Consider the following 12,994-nt stretch of genomic DNA (forward strand, 5'->3'; position numbering starts at 1 on the left):
TTGTTTTCTGTGTACAGTAATACTATATCTTGAAAGTTGTAATGAATTCTTAACAGAAGGCGAAAATAGCTATTGAAATAATTGAAACTGTGATGAATAGATGGGCAGAGTAAATAGTGCTTACTGGGTTTGCCTACATGATATTTGATTGTAAAATACTTTCAAAGATATAAGGTAACACATAAAGGCATCGTCTTTCTTTCATGTACATGATTTAGCCACGCTTCTTACATTTCATTTCTAGACTGAAATTGAAATTCAAGATTTTAAAAATTAATTCAAAGCCATTGTCAATGCTTCTAGTGTTCCAGGAAAATACTACGAGTTGTCCTACATTGCTGTGTGACTCAACGACAGGGAGAGATTATAATGGTTCCCCTGTCACACACACAGATTGGACTCTCAATCAATTGTAGCAGTTTACAATCAATTTTAAATGGAAAAAAAAATCTACTGTGCGAATCATGAGTTTTTTAAAATAAAAAATCAACATGAGTTCACTTAAAGGTGAAAATTAGGTTAGCGGTGAGGTGATAACCCTACCAAAAAAATCTGACATCATTCTGCAGTGGGGGTGCAAGGTCTCAAAGCATGGGGAAGGAAGGATGGGGTGGGACGAGGGTCTTCACACCCAGTGAAGGAAGGGTTTGGGGGTGGCAGTCTCCAAGTCTCCAAGTCTGCAGAAGGAGGGGAGTTCTCCAAGCCTGGAGAGGGAAGTGGTTTGGGGTGTGTGTCTATACCTGGGGAAGGGAGTGGGGAAGGGATGTAGCTGGAGACCTTGGGAGGTAAGGTTGAATTCAGGCACAGGATCTTTCTGTTATCTTTCCAGCAGACTGGAGGGAGCTAGTCTGAGTTGTTGGGTGATCTCGACTACCAGAATTACACAAATAAAATTTGGTGAAGAATGGAGCGAATTGCAATGATTATAGTTCTGAGACATTCATTACTGGGAGAGCTTTCCTTTAAATATTTTATTCACAATACATTGCTACCTTTTTCTCAATTTGCCCTTTTTCTCAACTTGCTGCAATGTCTTGTTTTCTTGGGCAGTCGCATAGCTATGACAACGAACTGGGTTGTGGTGACTCCTGCTGAATTCCTGGCAAGCAACATGTCGTGGGGTTGCTGCAGGATCTTGTGGTCAGGTACCCTCGAACAGCAACCAGGTAGATGGGGTCTGTTCAGATGGAGGTCCAGGGTTTGACCCAGTGACTGCAAAGAAACAGTGACACAGTTCTGAGTCAGGATGGGAGGAATTTGCAGATGGCAGCAACCACTTGAAATGGAAGAGGTTAGGGAAACTACTGAGGAAAGTTCTGAAAATTCACTGTAAGATTTGTTCATTTTTGTTAATATCATAACTGTGGTAAGCTGCATGTGATGTCTATTTACACACATTTAACAAGCTGTGATTACTTTCGACTCCTTGACAGCTGTCGCATGATCATCTATGAGTCAGGACTTGTTCCAAATTTTACCATTTGATTTTCATTGATGCCTCTGCAGTTTTGAGCATTTTACAGCATAATCAGATACTAGTTTTTTTTTTCTGATAGGGATGAAGAAACTATATTGGTTGGATTTTACTGCGGTTAGGAAAGGAGAGGATTTTCAAGTTGAAAGAGGGATTAATGGAAAGAATCAATTGTTCATGATTTTCTACTTCCCTGTGGTCTAAATAACAAAAATTGCTTAAGCAGTGTAAAATTTATATTTATCAGCATGTTTCCTATGACATTATTCACAATAATGTTTTTACTTGAAAATCCCAGCTTCTCCCAAAAGCCCGTGCTTGACATTGATGTTGACAGCTTTGCTGAGTATGATGGACTAACAGCAGATACCCAGCGTTTTACCTGCTTTAGTACCCATAGCCTTAAGCTGCCGAACAGTTGAGTTTCTGGTCAAGTCTGAATGATGAGAAAGTTCAGCACAGTAATATCATTGAAAGCCAAGGAGAGCTGGCTAGATGGTCTCTTGATTGTATTGGTACTGGAGGGAGTGATGTTGAAAGTGTTGGTTTGGGTACCAAATTAATCAGCTGCTTATTTGATGTTGTGCCCATCTAGACAATTGGAGAGCAATTCATCACATCCTGGAGACTGGGGAGTCAGGAAGTGAATTACTTAAAAAAAAATTTCAAGGAATGAGGGTACTTCTGGCTGGTCCGTTATTTATTGTCCATCCCTAGTTGCCCTTGAGAAGACAATGGTGAGCTGCCTTCTTGAACTGTGCAGTCCATGTACTCTAGATATACCCACAATACCATGAAGGAAAGTGTTCCATGGCTTTAGCAACACTGAAGGAAATATATTTCCAAGTCAGGTTGGTGAGTGGCTTGGAGAGAAACTTGCAGGTGGTGGTGGTGACCCCATGAATCAGCTGCCCTTGTTCTTCTAGATGGTACTGGTCATGGGTTTGCTCAGGTGTTGCCTACTCAGCATAGAACTCCAGTCTCTGACACAGTTTTGTAGCTATTGTATTTATATGGCTTATCCAGATTAATGGGAACTCTAAAATGTTGGTAGTGAGGGGTTGAGTGATGATAACGCTGATGATGTAGAGGGGCAACAGTTGAATTCTCTTTACTGGAAATGGTCATTGCCTGGCACTTGTGTGATACAGCTGTAACTTGCCACTTATCAGCTCAAGCTTGAATGTTGTTCAAATCTTGCTGCATTTTGACATTGACTGCAGTATCTGAGGACTCAAGAGTGGTGTGGAATGTTGTGCAATCATTAGCAAATATCCCCACTTCTGAAATTATGAAGGGGGCAAAGTCCTTGGTGAGGCAACTGAGGATGGCTGAACCTAGAACACTACCTTGAGAAACTTATACAGTGATGTCCTGAGCTGAGACGAAAGGTCTCCAATAACCACAACTATCTTTCTTTGTGCAACATATGATTCAAACCATTGGAGAGTTTACCCCAATTCCCACTGAATCATATTTTACTAGGATTCCATAATGGCACGTTTTATCAAATGCTCGCTCAATGTCAAGAAAGTGTGCCAGAATAATGTTGTTGTTTCTTCAGTTATTTTACTAAGATAATTAGATATTTATGAATACATTTTCATTTTAAATTCTAGTTTCAAAATCTCACTCAATTGCAAGTTTCTATAATAGAACCATAACTACAGATTTATGTAGAAATAAGGCCAGTAATTCTTAGAAATTAATAAGCTACATAAGTGGCTCATTGATCTGATCTAGCCCAAGTTAATAAAATTGAAGTTGGCTTTATTGTCTAAGAGTAAACCTAATTAATTCAGAAAGTTTGAACTCAACATTTCAGGTTTCAGGACTAAGTCAAGCACCTTTTCTCAACATAGAAGAGGTAATTTTCTCATTCTCTGCCTATTTCATTTTCTCATTTGACATTATTCCCAACTCACCAGGGAGGGGAGAAATTGTTGCATAGTGTCCAATATCAGACATATTCTGCTTTGGAACACATATACTAAATAATTCTGAGCATGTTAAAAATTACACCAGAAACCCATTTTAATATTATCAGTAAGGCTCATTTGTGTGTGCTAGAATCTACATTTATTCATACACAGGGCCTTGTTTGCTAAGTGTAATCGTTCCAGATATTTCCAATGAGGAAAAAGCATTGGAGAGAACCAATCCTTTCTGCATCTGTTTGGCAATACCCTGACCAATAAGCCAGTTAACTGGACAGTTAATAGAACCTGCTACATCTCCATGCCAATCAATTGGCATTCTTATTTATGCTGTATAAATTGATTAGATTAGATTGCCTACAGTGTGGAAACAGGCCCTTCAGCCCAACCAGTCCACACTGACCCTCCGAAGAGTAACCTACCCAGTCCCATTTCTCTGGCTAATCCACCTAACACTATGGGCAGTTTAGCATGGCCAATTCACCTGACCTGCACATTTTTGGACTTGTGGGAGGAAACCAGAGCACACACAGACACAGGGAGGAGGTACGAACTCCACGCAGACAATCACCCAAGGCTGGAATTGAACCTGGTGCTGTGAGGCAGCAGTGCTAACCACTGAGCCACTGTGCCACCCTAACTGTTCTTTCTACAGTCGGTGTTTTTGTATTTCAGTTTTGACACATGCAAGACAATAATTTTTGACTTTATGTCTCTCCTTACCATTGTTTAAAATGATACCAGTGAAAGGCAATTATTATAAGAGGACATTTAAAATACTGGGATTACTTTCAATGGAACAATAAGTGTAAAACTATGCAAGAGATTTTAAAATTGATCATGAATAGGGGAACAAATTATTTGTTATCATTGAATCATTTGTGGTGAAAATCATGAATTAAAAATGGTTATTAAGAGAAGAAAGAGAAAAGTTAGGAGAAATGTATTTATTTAAATATTTAGGAGACTATGAATACATTACGATTGTAAGTAGTTGAGGTAGAAATCATGCATACTTTCAGGGAAAAAGACAAACATTTGAAATAGAAAGTTACAGGGATATGGCAATAGGGTGCACAGTGGGATTTGTTTTGGATTGTGCTAGCAATGAGCAGTTCTGTACATGATTGACCAAGTGACCTCTTTCTGTGCTCAGAGATGGGAAAAACTGACCATCAAATACAGTTCTTTCTTGAATCCTATCTTCTTCTGTTGAGCACAGCGTAATTTTTGTTTCAGAAGTCAAAAGCATTCATGTTCTAGTAATCCTCCTGCCTGCAGCAAAGTGTTAACTACTCTTGAAAGGATGAAAAGCTGAGGAGATATCTTGTAACATTTACACAGTAAGTAGTTTGTGAGAACATCAGCTTAATTTTTATTTTCTGAAAATTATTTATAAATGAATATCTTCTGACAATGATGAATATGCTAATTATGAGTCTGATATTATTACCTCCTATTTCATATTTCATTTTGAGAAGGCAAATTTCCAGCAACATTTTGCATTTTACACAAAGCAGATTGCAAGGAAAGGCACTGCATGGTTTTAACCAGGTCTTTGATCCTTATAGCTACTCTGTCTAATCAATGTGAACAATGTTGATCAGTCATGACTAAGAGAGCAAGGTGGATTGAAAAGATGAAGAAAGCTTGTTCAATGCAGACTTTTTTTCTAAGAAAAGACTTTAAGATATTTTGATTAATCAGTGCTCCTGTGAGAACCTAAGTTTGTAAATAGCAAATTTTTTTACATTAGAAGTTGAACAGATGTTATGTCTTAAGAGATTCAGAGGGATTTGGGGTAAATGAAGCTTTCATCTGAGCCCTTGGGAACCATTTGCTCAAAGGGATGTGCACTACACAGCACTGTATCTGTCAGTTTGTGTCATGTCAGACACACTGACTATAGCCAAGCACACGGTTGGTTGCCCTCGCCCGAAATCAGACTGCTTTTCTTAGTTGATAATGCTTGTTACAGATTAATTTCATTCAGAAACATTCCATGGATTTGTCAGACTAGAATGATAATACCATTGTGACGTATAGACATGCCAATGACCTTTTGAAATAGCTGGCTATTTTTGCTTGACTTTATTTTTAGCAGCTAGGGAGTTTAAGTGCTACAAAGTCATCATCATTTGGGTGAATAATGCACTATTTTACTGTTTGCGTCACAATCTTAAGCTTCCTGAATCAGCTATGTTGCTTGCGAACACCAAGAAATGCACTAAAATTGCATTATTGATAAAGGAACACGCTGATATTACTTTAGGCATGACTAATGGTAGCTTTAAACAATAAGTGAGTTGTTTACACTTTGATGAGCCAGAGAAAACATGCGTTTTAATTGGATCCATGCTTACATATGGGAATCTATTTATTGCCTTAATACTGGTGTACACTGCTCTGGGAAAAATGTAAAAGCAAGCCACATGATTGGTCTTTGAATACAGAAATGCATTTGTTTTTCAGTAGTTACATGGGTACAATGTGCTCATCACTTTAATCTTTATCTTTCCATTGGTTTTGATGTTACAAAATCCTTTCAAACACCATTTGCAAAAGGTGCATTTGAACCATTCTCTTGTTTTCTGCACTTTAATAGTTTAAACGTTTTGTAACTTGATTTTTTTTGTGCAGCATTGAATTACACCAAATTTTAAATCAGCAGCTTCTCGAAAAAACATTTTACCTAACTCAGTCGGTGCTGAAAATTCTGAACCCAAATGAATCATAACAAACGTACATATACATTGGCAGTTTTGCCATGACATTTGTCCTTATTTATTCAGAAGCGTGTGTATTGATGGTGTTCATGACAATGAAACTACTGCATTACCAACTGCTCCTGAGTGATCAAGAATAAAGATGTGTTTAAAGATGTGTTTATTCTTACTGAAACACATACTTCTTGTCTTAATGCTGAAGATAAACTCATACCATCTCTAGTGATATTTGAATCCTTATAAACAAATGTAAAGATATTTTACATGTGGATCTTTTAACCTCTAAGAAAAACCATTGAGTTTTAAATTGCTCCACAGTCCATTTGCTCATTCTTATTGAGGTAAAACCTACATCTACACTCTGTTTTATAGACTCCAGAGATTATTTTAACTGTTGTTTAGTAAAACAGGTGGAATTGTATAGAAAGGAAAACAGGAAGGAGTTCAGCAAGCAACAGCTAATCCAATAATCATCTATTTTAAACCATTAGCAAAAGGTAATATTACTGATTCTGACTTTAACATGTGGCTGTGACTCTGACATATTTCAAATGTTTGTTGGACTGGTAGCTTTGATTCTGCTGAATAAGAAAAGAAGAGCAAAATGTAAAGGTTGGATTAAGGCAAAGCAATAGCCGTACATATGTATTGAAAATATAGATAATAAGATTTATGAGAAGCTTTGTAACTCAGGTTGAGGTTCTGGATGTAAGTTTGTTAGCTCAGCTGGCAGGTTTGTTCTCAGACGTTTCATCACTATGCTAGGTAACATCATCAGTGAGCCTCTGGTTAAGCGCTGGTATTCTGTCCTGTTTTCTATTTATGTGTCTTGGTCTCTTAAGGAGAGTCATATCATTTCTGGGTTTTTTTCAGAGGTTGGTAAATAGGGTCCAAATCAATGTGTTTATTGATGGAGATCTGGTTTGAATGCCAGGTTTCCAGGATTTCTCATGCATGTCTCTGTTTGGCTTGTCCTCAATGGGTGTGTTGTCCCAGTCAAAGTGGTGTCCTTCTTCATCTGAATGTAAAGATGCTAGTAATAGTGGGTCATGTCTTTTGGTGGCTAGTTGGTGTTTGTGTATCCTGTTGGCTAGTTTTCAGCCTGGATGTCTGATGTAGTGCTTATTACAGTCCTTGCATGGTATAGAAAAAGAACCTGGAAGTGATATCACCCACCTTAAGAAAGCAAGACACATATATAGAAAGTGGGACAGAACACCAATACTTCACTGGAGGCTCATTGATGATGTTCCCTAGCATGGTGACGAAACATCTGAAAACAAATGTGCCAGTTCAGCGAGCAAATTTACAACCCATAGACAATAAAACTTCCATGTCTCTTTCCAATGCTTTTATAATCATACAATTGTAATTCTCCATTCTTTCAGCTAACAAGGATTGTAATGACACAAAGTAAATCTTAATTCCATTGCCACCAGAAAGAACCTGCAGTAACAGAAGACACACAAAATGGTAAAAAGATCAATGACTATAATGAGAGCTTGGCAAAGATAATAAGATAATAAAATGTCAAAAATAAACAAATTCCTGGTGGTGAAACAGGTAAATGGAAATAATCAGATGGATGTGAAGCTGTAGGATGATGCTTCAAAAGTTACAAAATAAGATGTAAACCCAACATAGGTAATTATTGCAGCTTCACCTACATATTGAGAACAATCAAAGTTCTGTGTCGCAAAAGTAACCCAGAGAAAAGAATATTTAAAAGTCATTATTGGCTACTTAGCTGCAAGGGCCACAGTGGTGATGTTGGTGGGGGAAGGTCAATCAAACATGTTAAGAAATCAATCAGCTGCAATTCTGAGTTTTTAAAAATTTTACAACAGATGCCAGGGATCTGCAGAGCATCAGAAGCTCACCAGCGAAGCAAGTTCAACAACAGTTAAGAGGTGGTTGAATATCAAAGCTATTGAGAGCAGCACTGGAAGGTTAAGAGGCATTAAAACAAGGAACTGCCAAGTGAGTGAACTCATTAGAGACAGCCTATGGTAATAAGGTGCAACACATATTGTTGGAGTTTGGGGATGATTCGGATTTGAGCACAGCAATTAACTGTAGGTCTTATCAGATTTTGACTCCTCTGGTGAGGAGTTGACTGAGAGAGAGGAAGAAGTTGAGGGAGTAGGGCTGCATCACCCAGAGGGGCAATAGGAAACGTGAAAGAGATGGACAGATATGGCCATAATTGGTGGCTCATGGTTGTAGAAATTGCAACCCGGTTTAAAAGATCAGTGAGATTCTACAGCATGGAGATATTGAATACCAGTGTCCATGAAGACAGTGTTGTCCAGGTAGGTGGTGTTAAACAGCATGCAATGCTGTGGTATGATTTAAGGCCAGTGAAATTAGGTGGTCACCCATTGTCTGTGCCAGTGAGTCTCAGAACACAGGTAGTCTAGAGAGATGCAATGTTTCTGCCCTCTTGTTCTCTCAGAACACCATGTAATTATGTTCAATACAGAACATTGATTTGCTAATTATGCCACCATCACCAGAGAAAAAAGTACATCCTAATTGATATATTGGTAACTGGTGACTGCTGATCTCATCTGTGACCTAAAGCCAGCCTTCTTAATGAAGTTTGCTGGTTTCTTCCTCCCATTGAATTGTCAAAGCACTTCCCAATCTATCTTTGGTACCTGGAGGAGCAATTCAAAGGAGGCATTATTATACCTGAATGTCTCCCAGTCTAATTGCAGTCATTATTTGAATTCAACCCTTTCCTCCTCTCCCATCCAGGTGTCTCTTTTCATGATGCCTTAAACCTAAATGCTGCATCCCTTTTCAATATGAAACCTGCAGTCGGGACCGCCTTTCGTCCACCATTAACTTCCAAACTGAGAAGCCAGGTCCTTGAACTTGACCCCAACATCGGTAAGTCCTCCTATTTGGTAAAAAACCAACCCCATTATTCTGACCATGGTAAACAAAATTGAATGTTGCTAGCATTGTTCATGGTACTTTCAGGGACTCCCCACTATGTCGCAGTATGCAAATAACACACAAGGAAATGGAAAGTCACTTTGCAGCTAATCATTCTGGAATGATAATACCACACCACTTTGGTATCTCAAGAATAGCAACAAACATTTCAAATTTATTTGTGATTCCAATTAAGTTGCAAGTGCTGTGCCAAATAAGTTATAAAACTATTAAAACTGGTATTTTAAACATTTTGCAGCCTGCCACTGCATTTTTACATCACTACATTGAAGACCATTTTAATGGAAAATAATGTCATATTTATGACTCACTAAAAATGAGCCCAACAGAACAGAATTTTTCTAGGTTGAATTTTGATCTGTGTTCAATTATCTAATCTCAATCAGCAGTGCCATTAAGAACACTGCAATTTTCTTTGGTGTCCTTGATTTACAAACAAGTAACCGTGCTCCATTATGCATATGTATCTGTATTTAACACATGAAAGCACAGAATGATTAAAGATAATTTACCACATAAAGTATTCCCCTTTGCTGACCATGTACAATTTCCCATCGTTGGTGAAGGTAGACCCAAAATCAAACTGTGTTGCGATATGCTGAGTGTTACAGTCCCCTTCATGGGCAAATCGCAGAAAGATTACCAATACTAGTACACTTATTACCAAATGCTTCAGTAACCTCATCTGGTGATAGTGGAGTATGAATCACATCAATACTTTGAATTTAACACAACTACATGGTGTTATTACAGAAGTATTGAAATTGAGCTGTTCTGTATTGACTACCTGAGATCTGAGACTCTCTGTCAATGAGGATCGCACAATTGAATATTTTTAAATTGCCTTTTATAAAACAGATTATGGGAAGAAATGAACTGGTTGTGCACTGTTTAGTGGAAGGTATTTTAAATGGCTTTTTTTGCAACTCTGGTAGAAAAGAAAAGTCAAATCGTTATGATGTGGTCATGGTTAATTGTGAATAAATAGTACTTTCAAATAAAATAAATAACAAAGCAAGATTCTCTTGCCAATGGCAAGGTGGGAAAGGTATTCAATCAAGTAGATTGTGTTTGACATGAATCCTGCTGTCTTTCTACTTCCATTAGAATTATGGGTGGGATGGACAATGGTCAACCTCCCCACCCCACCCCACCCTACCACAGATTTGATACACCACAATGGTGTGATATTTTGATGATTTGATACGCCACAGTGGCGTGATATTTTGATGATTGATACGCCACAGTGGTGTGATATTTTGATGATTGATACACCACAGTGGTATGACACTTTGATGATTTGATATGTCACAATGGCTTGATATTTTGATGATTTGATATGTCACAGTGGCGTGATATTTTGATGATTGATACACCACAGTGGTATGACACTTTGATGATTTGATATGTCACAATGGCGTGATATTTTGATGATTTGATATGTCACAATGGTGCGATATTTTGATGATTTGATATGCCACAATGGTGCGATATTTTGATGATTTGATATGTCACAATGGCGTGATATTTTGATGATTTGATATGCCACAATGGTGCGATATTTTGATGATTTGATGTGCCAAAATAGCATGATATTTTGATGATTTGATATACCACAATGGTGTGATATTCTGCTGATTTGATACACCACAATGGCGTGATATTTTGATGAATTGATACACCACAATAACGTGATATTTTGATTATTTGATATACCACAATGGTGTGATATTCTGACGATTTGATACATCACAATAGCATGATATTTTGATATGATATGACACAATGGTGATATCTTGATGATTGATGTCCCACAATGGTGTGATATTTCGATAATTGATATCCCACAATAGTGTGATATTTTGATGATTTGCCACTATCACACTGTGATAATAATGCCATAACGTAAAAACAAAATTTAGGTCACATAATACTGAAAAGTGCAACAAATTTGTATTTCAGCACCTAGTGTCTACATATGTACATGACAACCACAGGTTCTTGCATGTCTTGGCTCAATTCAGATGCTTCCTTCAATGTGTCATGCTGCAAAAGAACAGAACTCTGAAAGCTTTGTACCATTAGGTCACATACTGTGGTATAGCGATGATTTCATGTACATGTCCCTTAAAGGTACATTGCGCATTTGTGGCAACTGTTACGACATGGGGTAAACTCTCCTGCTTAATTTAAAACCAGCAACACAGAAAAGATTCATCCTGTGCAGTAATCTCTGAAAATTTGATTGGCCAAGAACTAGTTAAAGTAAAAATTAATAACTTTATTTCTTAAAGTATATCAGAATAATTAACTAACAACCATTTATGAGTCCTTCCTCTAATCTATCTTTTACCTTCCTTTCTATAATACTAGTCTGATAAAACTCCCAATTCAGATTTAAAAACAATATTTCTTATCTCAAAACTAGGCCACTTTCACTTTTCTCTGAATTCTTGTCATCTTCTTTTTGGGAAGTCTGCTTCATAGGTTACCGATCGATTAAGGTTCTTTTAAGGAGAACTATTTTCTGGGCAGTGTGCAGATGTTGTTGGTTTGGCAGTTCTCCTCCCAACTATTCAATTTCCCTGAGTCTTATACCCCTAAAGCATCGGATTGCGTAATTGGCTTTTAAGATTGTCAATATACTCAATTCAAACTTGATTGGAATTTGGTATTTTTCAGGGTATAATTTAAACGGATGGGTCTAATTTGAATCTGTTTTGTCATTTCCAGGCAACCAGCTACCCCAATAGCTGGGCCACATGTTACATTGTGTCATATTGAGAACACTTGGTGCTATCACTGCGAGCTTTTAACTCTCTTAAAAGTACAGCACACCCACATCCCCATAACACCTCCCCCCAAGAAAAAATGAACCATCTTAATGAAAAGATGGATTCATTTTTTTCTCTACATATTACCCTAATATACAGATAACTCTAATCAACTTCTTCCTATATTTTATATAAAGAAACATTAAATAGAGACAAATCTCATCTAAATTCTATCAGTTAAATCCGTGATAACGCATCTGTGATTACAGTCTTCTGACCCGCAACATGTTTGATTTTTAAATTAAAAGTCTGTAACATAAGACTGCAACAAAATTATCTCATATTCTTGTCTTTAAAGCATTCTAAAACTGTAAACTGATTGTGATCAGTGTACACAACCGTCTTTGTGACATACACATTAAAATGTGTAAGGCCAGTCCCAAACTCAATAGTTCCTTTTTGATTATTTCCTCTGGTGGATGTTGATCTTCTTTGAAAAGTAACCAACTGTCAGTTCAATCCCATCCTCATCTTCCTGTAGGAGTATAGCTCCAACTCCTATGTCACTAGCATCGATGGCAATTTTAAAGGTTTTGACAAGTATGGTGTAGTTCGGTTTGGTGGTTAATATTGATTTCAAATGTTTGAATGCCTCCTGACATGGTTCTGTCCACCGAATGTTTGTGTTCTTCTTCAGCAAATCGGTCAATGGTGCCACTACACTGCTGAAGTTTGGAACAAACTTCTGAAAGAATCCGCTGAGTCCTAAGAATCGAAGCACTTCTTTCTTCGAGGTTGGTGATGGAAATTCCTCAATGGCCTCCATCCTTGTGTGGTTCTGTGGGGTCAACCTTCCATGACCGATATTATGTCCCAAGAATGTCACCTCTGCTTTCGCACATTCTGTTTTATTTAAGTTTATCTCCAGTTTTGCTTCTTGTTGTTGTTCAAAGAGCTCTGCCAATTGTACCATGTGATCTTTCCAGGACTTACTAAAGATCACTACACTATCCAAATAGACTGCACAGTTTGTTAACCCAGCCACAACTCTGTTCATAAGTCTCTGGAATGTGGCGGGTGTGTTCTTCATTCCAAAGGGTATTACCTTACACTGATATA

At 37.7% G+C, this 12,994-nt stretch overlaps 1 long non-coding RNA gene across 1 annotated transcript in view; it reads right to left on the reverse strand.

Annotated features, from left to right (window-relative positions):
- Positions 1-969: 969 nt before the first annotated feature.
- LOC122560962 (uncharacterized) overlaps positions 970-12,994 on the reverse strand; it is a 46,252-nt gene continuing 34,227 nt past the window's right edge. The window contains exon 3 of the long non-coding RNA XR_006314863.2: positions 970-1,212. This is a non-coding gene — a long non-coding RNA (uncharacterized LOC122560962). The remainder of the gene's footprint in view (positions 1,213-12,994) is intronic.

The sequence above is a fragment of the Chiloscyllium plagiosum genome, unplaced genomic scaffold, assembly GCF_037043375.1.
Source record: "Chiloscyllium plagiosum isolate Xiang-an unplaced genomic scaffold, Cpla_swu_hap1 HiC_scaffold_22, whole genome shotgun sequence".
NCBI lineage: Eukaryota > Metazoa > Chordata > Chondrichthyes > Orectolobiformes > Hemiscylliidae > Chiloscyllium > Chiloscyllium plagiosum.